We start from the raw sequence: 14,108 nt of genomic DNA, 5'->3' as shown, positions 1-14,108 counted from the left end.
TAGACCATGTTGGCTGCACTCTGCACTACTAACGCCGTCCAACTCCAATTGATTCCAGTCTATCTGGGGGGGCTGCAGACCTCCCCTGGTGTTGCGCTAAACTGCTGACTGCATTAATGGGCCAGTTTTGCTGTTTGAATGAACTGGGCTACCAAGGCTTTGCAGGGAAGACAGTCCCCCAACAAGGCAAGCTGTGCTTTTATATTTTGCTCCTTAGAGCAATGATTTTAAGTTAATATGGTAAAATAATTTGTTTACATCATGTATAAAAGTAATGGAGTGCATCTTGTGTATTTAGTTTGTGTGGACAAAAAATCAAGATTGATCAAAGCCGCAAAACAAAAACAGAGTCATTAAGTGGTCTCTGTTTTCCAGAGCAATACTGACGACCCCCCCCCCACCCCCCAGTGACGCAAAACAAAACCAAGATGATATTAAGAAAGGGGAGCAATGGATGGTAAAGTGCTACCATTAGACCCCTGCAGAGGTAATAAGCTCCTCTGACTCAGATGAAAAAACATGGTAGGGGGGAAAGATGCAGTTCAAAAACCCAGTGTGATTGTTGTTTAACTACACAGAACCAATTTTTGTCTTAAAACAACATTCACACTCCCATTTTAGTTTTGGTCTTTTAATCTCGTCTCATCAGTACAAGATAACATTATATAAAGGAGTATTTGCAGGTTGAGGTTAAAGGTGCTTTTGACTACAATCCCCTCTATACCTGTCTGCTTCTTCACTACACCACCACTCATTTACAAAACGGCTCCCTGTGGCGCCAACTTGCCAGGTTCCTCCACCTTTCCATGGTTGGCAATTAACATGGGTTAATTGAACATGCTAATTAAGAACACAGGGTGCCAAACAACAAGGGAGCAAAAAGGGCAGGGTGCAGTATATTTTTAGGGAATATTATTATTATTATGATAAAACACATTAATAACACAGTTCCTCAGGGAGGGAAAAACTTCACCTTGAGGTAGAGAAGAAGTGAAGAAAAAACTATTGTGCAGCACCTTACCATACCGCCTGTCTCTGGGAGGTGATTGAAACTGATGCCTGTGCATTGGCTCCTTCGTTTCAAGATAGCCAAGAGATTGATGGCTGCCTCCCAAAGTCCCTCAAAGAGCTTTAGCAGTAAATAGAGTCCATCTTCCAAACTGCCTCCACGACAGATGAATCGACGCTCACACAGTGATTAATAACTGCATTTCACCACTGAGGCTTTCTCCCCTCTCTCACATATGCACATTCAAACCAACATCCCAACACTGAGCTTTAATCACATCTAGTGTATACATCGTTAATGTTTAAGTCACTCCTAAATCCATATTCCCATTCCTTTGAATCTTTCTCCTATATTATAAGATATACATTTGCATATTGAATGCTTGCACATTAAGAAATTGAGATAAAGTTGTACCCAGCTCAACATATCCTAGTGTGATGTTTTCTTTTTAATTCAGTATTCTTTTTTTTTCCTGAATGGGACACCAAAGAATGCAAACACACACTTTGCATCATCTCTTTTCCCTCATGTCACTTTCTTGCATGTGCTCATAAACGGATCTGTGATTATAAAATATTAATTTTTCCCCCTCCTCCCCTCTTCCCAGTCTCAGTAGGGACCCACAACCACGCAGTCGGATCAGATTGTTTGTCTTACCATTGCAACCATTAGTAAACATGTAATTTTTCCCAGAGTATTAATGTGATGATCAGCCTGCTTATCAGCCCAGCACCAATTCACTGATTCCCCACCTCTATCCCTGTAGCTGTAAATAAGTTATTGAATTATCATTTACAGATGGAAAAATTTAATATTTTCAACAGGCCTTGTGTTATTAGTGTGAAGAAAGAGAATGTAAAAGAAGTTAAGAATCACTGTACATCTACATTTTGTTACATATGCATCATTTAAGAATCAGAATATATCCCACCTTCTGTTACTTTCCTTTCATCTTGTTCCACTCATACACGTACAAGTAAATAAGGTAAAAACAATATTATAAGCAGCTTTCAATATAATGCAGTCCAATATAACCAAACCACAAACTATGACCTTAAATTGTATCATAGAAATGGTAGAATTTAACTCACTCATCTAACTACTCAATACACAAAAATACCATTAAATACCAGTAAGTTAAAATAAATTGCATTGCTTTTTACATGTATTTCTTTCTTTCTGGTCAATCATTAGATGCAAGATTATGAGTGTGTAACAGGTTGCATAAATAGCTTTTTTTGGCTAGACCAGCCTCAGAGCAGCCCTATAACCACAGTTGTCTGTGAGTGAGTGAGTGAGTGAGTGAGTGAGTGAGTGATGAAGTTACACCATCGGTTGGCCAGCCAAGTGTTGGAGTTTCCCATTGGCCATTGCTCTTTAAAATGAATGGGCATGAGATGATGGAAGCATAAAATGACAGCAGTGTGACGCAGAGTGACTGTGTTTCTGTGTTGCTCCGAGCTCTGATACTCTCAGCTCTGGTGTTAAATGCAGTGAAGAAGGCTGAACTCCTGTTTAAACAGATGCATATTAGCGTCTCTACCGTCCAGTGTAATCGACTCTTTGGCCGGCAGGAGAGACGCTCCGCGGTGCGCTTGCATTTTATACGTGAACTAATACCAGGATGCAAGCTTTTTATTTCCTTGATGTTTTAGTGTGGGGTGGCTGCTCTGCAGGTGCGCTTGATTTAACTGTAACTGCGGTAACTGGGCGGAGATGAGCCTCCTAAATTTGCACCCAAAATGCTGTCAAAGCTTTCATTTACAATTTCCACTGCAGCCTTCACAATCATCAACCAGGAAATAGGCAGAAATAAGGTGCATAGAGGCATGAGGGAGAGCGCACAGTTGAAGCACCCCAAATAACAAATACTCTGACAAAACACTCAATGCAGAAAAATGAGAGACATCTGCAGAGTGAAACAGATGGAAGAGCAGGGGGAGTTAACAGATAATTAGAATAGTTATAATTAGAATTATAATAAGTTCTGTTTCAAATCAAACATCCCAAGATATGAGTGGAAAGTATTGTTCCTGCAACTGCATTTTTTTTTTTTACTTAAACTTAACCATGTCATGTGATATGCTACTTCAGTACACTTTAACAACAGATATTACTGGGACCACTACAAAAAATTGCTGATGAACATTTAATATCCAGGAATTTATATTATAGACACTAACACTGACTATGCCTCTAACAAATTGGCCACAATTTCATGCATTGATCATACACGGTCCAGCCACATATAATAGGGTTTGACCTCGCCTTGTTTGTCTGTCTCACACGCTATCAAGGCCTATGTACTGAAGAGACCCTGTAGGAACTGAGGGCAGTGGTCTGCTAATGTGGCCCTCAATGACACTTGTGTCAAGTGATCACTTGACCCTCCTCTTGTTCAAATAAAACTCAGCTGTCATAGTGATGCGTACCAAATGGAAACCACTGTGAGCGCCCCAGTGAGCAGGAACAGAGACTAATGTGACTAGAAGTTAAAGAAAAAACACTTTACAAGGGCAAAAAATTGTATATATGCACAGAATGTCAACACATGCTGTTCTATCTAATTCCATTATGGGTTAATAGTGATTGGCAGTGAGAAAACCTTCAGCTAAGGAGAAACGCTTCCTCATGCAACACTGGCAATAAAAGGTAAAGAGAAGTGTAGTTCAACCGCAGTGTCTTCAGTTATTGTATTTTGAAATGAGCATTTAGGGCCAAGGGAAAATTAGATTGCAGTAGGTCGTACCTGCTGTTTCTCTATGCTGAAATGTCAACATGAACCACTGAGGACATGATCAGATGCTTTGTGCTCCTGCACAAACACAGATCACAGTAGCTAACAGAGAAAGCAAGAGCCATCACTCCATGAGACATATTGTGCAAACAAGGTTTACAGCAGTTCATCAGTGTTAGCAAACTGAAGGTTATACTAAAGGGGATGTTTTGTTGAAAACTAAAAGGTTTGTGATTACACTGCTTGCTCTAGCCCAGTTCTAACATGAGATGTACTGACTAAGAAACTGCTTCCCCTTCCTTCAGGCACTGGATTATTATTTATTTAGTTTTTTTTCTTCCTTTTATTCTTTCTTTTTTTAATTTGCTGCAACTAGCAGCCATTAAGTCCACATTCAGACCAAAACTAGCAGTGCAGCACTAGGCTGCTGGGGTCTACGGTGGTGGAGGCGTGTTGTTTGAGGTACAACTAAGATAATGAAATATGATCCAGGAATTCGAGTTGGAGTTTCAAAATAACTGAATTTAAGGACTTATCAAAAGCCAAAACACTGCAAAGTGGTTTGTAATACTCACAGACAGGATTCTATAACCTGAAAAGTTATCACGGTGGCAAATGTTTTTTCATTTTTTGCGACAATCGTGAGGTAAACAGTCAAATGCATTATGTTACAAATAATCCACCAGGAATGTGAGCTTGCATGTATGTGATTGGCCAACGCCGCACCAAGATGGATGGCTTAGGGTTGTGTTGGGGCAAAAGTCAACTTTTTACCGGACGGCCGCTGCGTTTTTTTGCTGGTACGGTTTAATATGATAAATCAGCAGCACGTGCCTTCCTGAAAGGATAAGTTCACAGTTTTTCAAGTCTATCCGTAAACAGTAGTCAGGTGCCCAAACAAACATTGACACATTTTTTTTCTTGCTGTAATCATTCCTCCTATTCATACTGGCCATTAAGAGATCCCCTCATAATGCACTCTCAATGTAAGTGATGAGGGACAAAATCCACAGCCCTCCCTCTGTGCAATAATATATTTAACTTTATTTGAAGATAATATCAGGCTTCAGCCATACACATTAGTGAAATCAATTCAATATAATTCCCTCTTTTTGTTACAGTCCTTCCATTACAGCACAACAGGAAAACACTGTCGGTCGAGACACAAAGAAAGACTAAAAAGACTGTATCTGTGGAAGATATCCACTTTATTTGACTAAGTCAGAGGGCTGGAGCCTCATATTAGATTCAGATAAACTTTTAAATACATTTTTGCTCAAAACAAGGACTGTGGATTCTGTCCCCCATAGCTTACATTGTAGGCGTAAGTACATTTGTAGGGGATCTTGTATGAGGGTTGGTATGAACAGGTGGAATGATTACAGCATGCAAAACCTGTTTCAGTGTTTCATATGGGCACCTGACTATTGTTTTAAGACACATTTGAAAAATTGTGAACCTATCCTTTAAGCTATATATATATATATATATATATATATATATATACAGTACTGTACAAAAGTTTAAGGCACTTTAGATGTTTAAATTCTTATCCATCATGAAATGCCATCAGAGAGGCATCTGATCACTTCTGAATTTATTCTGCAGCATGACATCGACCCCAAACACACAGCCAGAGTCATAAAGAACTATTTGCAGTGACAAGAAGAGCAAGGAGTCCTGCAACAGCATGTATGCCCCCCCCCTAACCCTAACCCTAACCCTAACCCCCCCCACAAAGGCCTGATCTTAACACATTTAGTCTGTCTGGGATTACATGAAGATAGAACCAACTGAGTCACCTAAATCCACAGAAGAACAGAAAGAACAGAAATGCTTGGAATAACCAACCTGCCAAGAACCTTGAAATATTGTGCACAAGCATACCGAGGAGAACTGGTTCCATTTTTAAAGGCAAAGTGTGATCACACCAAATACTCAAATACTGATTTGATTTAGTTATTTTCTCTTTACTGAACTTTTTTTGAAGCTAAGTGATAAATAAAAACTATACATAGCATTATTTTTGAAAGTATCCTCACTTTAATTTTGGTGCCTAAAACTTTTGCACAGTACTGTATATATATAGGCATATATATATATATATATATATATATATATATATATATATATATATATATATATATATATATATATATATATATATATATATATATATATATATATATATATATATATATATATATATATAATTCATAGCACACAATAGTTATATATGATAGTTTTTAAATGCTATTTCCCACCACATTTGAAAGCGGCATCTATTCCTGCACTCCATCCCCATCTTGTGACATCTTTCTTCATATGTCTTGACTGGCATATTTGTCCCTCAGGCACCATTGGTGCCCTCCCCAGCTCCCTAATTTTTGATGCACTGTTAGATGAGTGCAGATTATGTTGGCCCCCTGCTCCTCAGCAAACTCCTTCAATATTAATGAAGACTGATGAAGTGCTTGGGAGCCCCTGTCTTTCAGCCCTGACCTAGATTGGATTGACAATTGCAATTAGCGTCCCCTCAAGTTCATTTCCATCACTTTAATTTGACATGAAGAAGGACAGTGTGGGGTGGGAAGTGAGAACATTGAGAGAAAGAAATCCTGAGGAGAAAGATTAGACAGGGAAAATGGGGTGAAAGAGTTTGATCAGGAACTGGTTTGAAAGCTAGACAGCAGAGAGGAGGAGCATATTTTAGCAAACACGAAAGAAATTGAAGAGTCGCTGGAAATCTTTCCTCAGCGATATCTGAAATGATTTTCTGCAGCTCACTTTTTTTAGTTCTTCTGTCTTTACCTTTTCTCATGTACAGTAGCAGCTAGAGAGAAGTCTGTATTAGAGTGAAATCCATCTTGAGACATTTAAGCCAAGTATAGGTTGTGATATCAACTTTGTGGTTTCTACTATCACCTGTAAAGTTCAGTGTTTTTTTGTTTTTTTTTCAGCGTGAAAGTCCTCATTGTTTGCCTTACAGCAGTAATTTCTCACTGCCCATGTTTCCTCTCTCACCTGCAAAATGGAGTGTGCAAGATACAGGGACAGCAGCTCCTGGAAATTAATGATTCTCCATCCTTTCACGGGAAAAGAAGCAATGAATGATAGTCAGAGGCTGATGATGTGCCATGTTTGTGTGTATTTCATTTTCCTTTTTTATGTGTGTGCATGCTTATGTGTGTGTTATTGTAACTGATATGAAATGTGACATCAGAAAATGTTCTCTTTGCAGTAGAGACATTCATTTTACACCTATCTTCCCACATATTGACTGAAGCAATCAGAGCTTGGTGGCTCTATACGTGTGGGGCCCTACAGAGCTCGCAGGGCACCACAAATTACACAAGGGCCCTGTCTCTCCCTTGTATCAAAGCAGGTGTCAGTGTTTACAACTTCAATGAGAGGATGAAGTTGAAATATCCTTTTGGTCATGAAAAGAGAAAAAAAGCAAAAAAAAAAAAAACATGAGAGTGAATTGCGGGAATAGCAATCGGGTAAATTTGTGTTCTCTCCTCTCCAAGTTCGATGTCAGCAAATAACAGTTACATTGAGTTGATGTACTAGTTTGCAGTGCATCTCTCTCTAGTCCGTCTGTTTTGCTAACCTAGCTGGGCAGAGCATCTCTGATCTGTCTGGGTCTTGCTTGCTTGCTTGCTTGCCTGCCAGCCACTTCTAGGGCTGTGTTCTGTGACTTTGTGCCTGACAAAAGTGAGAGTGAAATACAGCTATTTATTACATTTGATAAACACCAACAGGCAACAGTATTTATAAACTGCAGCTCGGAAAAGATAACCACGTTGTGTGTGAACATGCATTCATATGCACATGCATGAAATGAAACTTCCGCTTTCCAGCAGCAATCTCTGTGGGGACCAGTCTAGACAATATATGGGCATGATGGCACTCCTCATAGGCACTGATTATCTAGTCTCTCAGTCAAGGTTTAGTTACAACTCTGGATTAATGCACGATGGAAAGTGATGGATTGACATTGACTGTTGATTAAATATTGAATTTAAAATGTTGATTAGTTGGGCATACTGGGCAATATGGATGCACATCTCTCAGTACATAATAACCATCAAGTATTCAGCCAAGCCATAATATCAATAGTATTTTATATTTTAAAATGTATAAAAGGAAATCTGGATGAGCCAGTTTGAATGGGCCTGATGCAGCTGATAAAATTAATAATAGCATTGTTACCTATAATTTACATGTGCTATAATTATGTTTGTTAGTAAAGGAGATGCTGGATCATCAGCCAGTACAAGCACATACTCAGTTGATCCACATTCAGCCAGTACCAACACAAACCTGGTACAGCTGGCTTCAGCAAATACTAACACAGGAAGTACTAACACAGACCCAGGTGAAGTACAGGCAGCCTCAGCCAGTACTAGTACAGCCAGAGGTGCACAGCCAGCATCAGATACAAGCAGCTCAGACCCTAATAGAACAGTTGCTGCTCCACCAAATGACCCAGCAGATTGGCCTCCAGTCTTAACAGACTTTATGAGGACTGTGCACAGAGGTCCATTCAAACCAGGACTGGATTATTCTTACCTTAAGTCTAGAAGAGGTTTCCATTCAGGCTTATTACAGAGACAGCTGTCAAATGAGGAAAATATTACCAGGAGCTGGCTTCCATACTCAATCAAAAACAACACTGTGTATTGTTTTTGCTGTAAGCTCTTTTCTACAACAGACTACAAAATAATAGAGGAAGGCATGAATGATGGGTCAAATATCACCACCATTCTGAAACACCATGAAGGTAGTCCTGAACACACAAACAATATGATTAAGTGGAGAGAATTTGATTTGATAAGTCGGGGGCCAAACTCTTGACCAGATACAAATGACAGTTTTTGAGACTGAAAGAAAGAGATGGCGGAATGTCCTTACACGTTTCATAAGTATCACCCTGCCTCTGGCTGAAAGAAAACCTAGCATTCAGGGGTTCATCAGACAAACTCTCCCAACCAGATAATGCAAACTTCCTAAAAGAGATTAAATTACTGGCAAAATTTGACCCTATTATGGAAGATCATCTCAGCAAAAATTAAAGATGGAGAGACACATGCTCATTACCTTGGCAAGCACACAAAAAATGAGCTGATACAGATTGTGAGTGACAAGATTCTGGAAGCAATAGTGACTCAAGTAAGAGACTCAAATACTTCTCCATTATCTTGGACTGTACACCTGACATAAGTCACCAGGAGCAAGTGTCCATTATTCTGAGAAGTGTGGCTTTACAGGGAAAGCCAGAGATCAAGGAGCACTTCCTCAGCTTTGTGAACATTGAGGTTACAACAGGCTTGAATCTGTCCATTGTCATCTTAGATAAGCTGAATGAGCTGAATGTTCCATTTGAAGATTGCAGAGGGTAAGCTTATGATAATTGGGCCAACATGAAGGACAAGCACCAAAGAATACAAGCCAGACTGCTCAAAAAAATCCCAGAGCCATGTTCTTCCCATGTGGAGCGCATACTCTAAACCTTGTCATTGCAGATGCTGCCAAATCATCAAAAGATGCAGTTGGGTTTTTGGGGCATGTGCAAAAGCTTTTCACCTCCTTTAATCTGGCACACAAAGATAGAGTGTTTTGAAGAAACGTGAACATAACCGGGAGGTCATGGAGTGACACAAGATGGGGGAATAGGCTCCAAAGTGTTCATGCAATCAGGTATCAGGCTTCTGAGGATTGGGAGGCATTACTGGAAGCCAGACAGATGATCAAGGATCCTGTGGCCAAAGCGAAGGCACAAGCATTTGCAGTGAATCTAATCTCAAATGCCAAGGCCTCCCTCACTACATACCGGGAAACTAGATTCTCTGAGGCCCAGACAACATCCAAAAGCATTTCAGAAGAAATGAACATGGATGCTGTTCTGAAAGAGAAGAGACTGAGAAACAGCAAGAGACATTTCAGCTATGAGGCTCCTGATGAAACGGTGACTGATGCACTGAAAAACCTTGAAGTCAACTACTTAAACATTTTGGTCAACTCTGCTGTGACATCCATGGATGAGAGATTTGAAACATTCAACCAGGTGAAAACCAAATATGGAGTGCTGCTGAACTTTAGCACTGCTTCTCAGATGTCCAGTGAATCTTTAAAGGCTCACTGCATGGAAGTTGAAAACACTCTAACCTTCAGAGATGACTGTGACATCAGTGGAATGGATCTCGCACACAAGATCCAGAATTTACCTCATCTGCCATCAGATGAGATGACTGCCTTTGAGCTGCTTTCCTTTCTCTGTGAGAAAAACCTGGTGGAACTCTATCCTAACCTTTGGATAGCCATAAGAAGAATCCCACCCTAACAGTATCAGTAGCATAAAGCTCAGCAAAAGCTACCTGAGGTCTTCCATGTCATAGGAATGTTTGAGTGGTCTGGCTATCATGAGCATAAATTATGACGTGGGGAAACACATGTCCTATGATGACATCATTTATGATTTTGCCTTTAGAAAGTGCAGATGAGGAATATTTTGATGGTGAGATTTTAATTCAAACATTCAAATGTTTACACATTTAGAAACATTTGAGATTGTATAGCAGAAGTGTGTTTGTTTGGCCTGACGCACATCCACCTGCTTTGTCAGTGTGGTATGATAAATTACTATTGTTCCATACAAGAGGTTATCCAATGTATTACAAGAAACCTTTGATGACTTGATGAAAATAATGGTCACACTTGAGCATGTATTCTAGTTGTGAGTGGCCTGCCATTACCTGTATTGGAGTAGACTGGCATTATTGTGCTTACCAAGCATACTATTTGACTGTTAATTTCTGAATCTCTCCCTATGAATGTGTGGGTGTTTTTTGTTTGTTTGTTTTTATTTGTTTTCATTTGTTTTGTCTGTCATTTGTGCATATGTGCATATGCTGGGACAGCAATGCAAGTGAATTGTGCATTTGATTTGATTATATGTGTGCATTGCTACCTTGATATGTTCTATTATTTCAGAATAATGAGAGAGGGAGAGGGAGAGGGAGAGAGAGAGGGAGAGAGAGAGCATTTGTGTAAATGACTGCTTAACTATGTGACATACTTTCTCAGTTTCTTCCAGACAGTCCAGATAGACTGGTACCCATGCTGATGCTGAAAATGTCCAGGCTGTAGAGGGATCCAAAGCTAATCACACAGCTGTATAGGTTTTATTTTACTGTTAAAGACATACAGCTGCAGCCATAGCCTATAGGCTTATGTTTACATTGTATAGCAAAAGATAATTGTATATTATTGTGAGGACTGGACTAATTACCAGTTAGCAGAGCCAAAGCTCAGTGTCATATTTTATTATTTTTTTTACATTTTATATTCCTTATTTATCTTAATATTCACTTATCTTAAGATTCTATAGAAAATATTCTATTCGATAAATATTGTTTGTTTATACCTCATTCTGTTCTGTATAGGTCTAATTATTGTTAGACCGACAGATGGAGCAAACTGATGGTGCAAACTGAGGATTGTAGTGGGAGCACTGGGGTGTCAGGTCTGACTGTGTGGCAATGGCCAATGGTTTACAAGGCTCACAGGTAAGGTAAGAGGGCCCCTTAGCAGAATTTTGGTTAGGGCCCCAGGGAGGTCAGGACCAGCTCTGGAAGCAATTGGTTGAATCTGTGTCTGCAAGTATGTGTGTGTGTGTGTGTGTGTATGTGTGTGTGTGTGTATTTGTAATAATGCGCAAGGTTTAAATCTGTCTCCTTGTTTGACTGACAGATACATTTTCTTGCTCCCCTTCCCACTGTTGGTCAGCCCATATCGTTTCTATGCCTGTCTTTCAGAAATGATCTGGACTGATAGGGCAATGAAATGAGAATAACAGAAAGGGAGAAGTAAAATGCCTGTGTGTTTGACGAGAAAAAAGAAAAAAAAAGAAAAAAAAAACTTTCCTCAACTGCCTCTATTTGCCATTTCTCAAATGAGTGAATACACAATTTCCATTTGTACTGACCCATAATAATAATAATGATAATAATAATAATAATAATAATAATAATAATAATAATGATAATAATAATAATAATAATAATAATAATAATAATAATAATAATAATAATAATAATAATAATAATAATAATAATAACAATAACTTTTGTTTATATAGCACTTTTCAAAAACAGAGTTACAAAGTGCTGTACATAAATATATTAGAGTAAAGTAATGAAAGTCATGGGGAAAAAAGACAAAGTTTCGGATAAAGCAAATATTACAGGGATAATTTCAAATATTAATGTAAAAACAATAAAAATGAATAAAACAAACAGACCAAAGTAAAAAAAAAAAAAAAAAGTAAGAAACAAATAAAAACAGAAATAAAAGCATCAGAATCAAGCATTAAAAGCACCTTATACATACATATATGTAGTGTTGCTGAGCAAAAACTCAGAAGAGACTTAGCAGCCAGACATTTCCTCATTCTCTGATTAAGAGCGGCTGAGATTGACACTAAAATGAGAATAGCTGGTCCACCTTTAAGGTCAGTCCACCTTAAGTGAGCCTGGTCAGGTTAGGCTAACCCATTGTTGCCAACTTTGGGGCTAACCCCCTTCACTTTTCCAGCATTTGGGGAAACAACAGACAAGACTTTTCTTGGTCTTGAGACCTGCAGCATTTACTAACTGACACACTGTAGCCTATACTATACATTTACTGCCAGACGGACAACTTACTGCTAACGTGTTCCTCTGCTCCACTTACATTCACTCACAAGTCACTTTTCACACATTCATCATCACATACTTGCTACGCACACACATTACGCATTGCCCTATTCCTTAAAGGAGCTATGCTACCAAGGGTTTCCCAGGCAACGACACAGAGGTTTCGGAACAGTGCCACACAGAGGCTCCCAAATGCAAATAATTATTGATTTCCAAACAAATGGATATTTGGCATTAAAAAAATAATTTTTTTTGGCATGGCGGGGGTTCTCGTTGGCCCGGCGGCTTGCTAGGCTTATACGATTATAGAGGAAACACTGCATTATAATGTAATTTCCCAGCACTAGGAGCAGCATGTTGCTTCACACTCTTTCTCCTTCTCTCCCTCTGCTTATGGGCTCGTTGTCTCTTCCTCTTTCTTTCTCTGTCTTGAATACAGTTTTCTTTTCTTATATTGTAATCATTATCTTCGTCTATTTTCATGAGGGTCAGGGGAAAAGGGGGTTGGTGCTCCCATCATCTAACAAGTGAGTCAGTGCGGCAGGAAAACATTAATAACTCATGTTAGTTGTTTCAGGGGGAGCAACAAAAAAGAATACTACCATCAGGAGTTTTGCAACGAATGCTTTATTCTCCCTTTTAATTTTTCTTTAAGAATACTCACTATGATAACTGCATTTGATGTTGTGATGAATTGTGCATTACCTTGAGGCTTAAACACTGGAGATTCAGCATCCTTCGCAACAAGTGAGTAGTGTGCAGCAGTCGCAATGGCTTGTCAAGTAATGGTATAGTCCATTAATCTGTAATGCATGGGGGTGGCACATTTACAGTGATAAAAGAAGCTCTTTGAGTGAGTTTTGTAAAGTAATGCATATTGTATCACAGTTAGAACAGTAACATAATTTTACATGTTTTAGAGCTAAAACTGGGCCCCTTTTTGTTGGTCGCCCCAGGAAATTGCCTACTTTGCCTGATAGTAAAGTCTGCTCCTACATGAGGGGTTCTTCAACAGCTGTGAAAACTAGTCATACTCAGAAGATGCAACTGCATTGGGGCAAGTTGAAAAAAAAATCACACCGTCACATTGCGTGTGCATCCACCCACACACACACACACACACATACACACACAAACCAGTAGGTGATAGTACTTACTGTGACAGAGCAGTGTCAGTCAGACTGAATAGAGAGACAGTGAAGAGAAGAAGCAGAACTGGGGTGTGACAACAGCCCAACCTGCTTCTCTGATGCCTGTCAACCGTCATATCTGCTTCCCTCTGCAGCCTCCCAAAAAAAGGTGAATTATAGACCAACTTCTCAGGAGGATCGAAATCAATTTCCTCCCACTGCGACTTAGATGAGGGAGTCCTTTTCAAGAATGGCTGGTGTTAAGGCTTAGATGGTCAGAGTACAATAGTTTTTTTCTGGAACTAGACTCTGTTCTCCTCATTAACAACACCCTATTGATAACAGCACTTATTGAAAACAGCCACCAGCACATCTAATCCTCCCTGGCTTTTTTTAGGCCCCCACCTACTTTTTATTCATTCAAGCTGTGCTGGTGAATTGTCTGTGCATGATAATCAGGAATCTTGTTAGTTTGGCTTGCCTTCTCAGAGTAGTGAGACTCTGTCATCTCTCTATCAGCTTGTTACTTTTTT

The 14,108-nt window shown here is 39.3% G+C and overlaps 1 protein-coding gene across 1 annotated transcript in view; it reads left to right on the top strand.

Moving 5' to 3' along the window:
* LOC137192539 (receptor tyrosine-protein kinase erbB-4-like) overlaps positions 1-14,108 on the top strand; it is a 351,735-nt gene that overhangs the window by 162,493 nt on the left and 175,134 nt on the right. The window lies entirely within an intron of this gene.

The sequence above is a fragment of the Thunnus thynnus genome, chromosome 11 (genome assembly GCF_963924715.1).
Source record: "Thunnus thynnus chromosome 11, fThuThy2.1, whole genome shotgun sequence".
Lineage (NCBI taxonomy): Eukaryota > Metazoa > Chordata > Actinopteri > Scombriformes > Scombridae > Thunnus > Thunnus thynnus.
The sequence above is the reverse complement of the archived record's forward strand: the minus strand, read 5'-3'. Positions and strand labels throughout refer to the sequence as shown.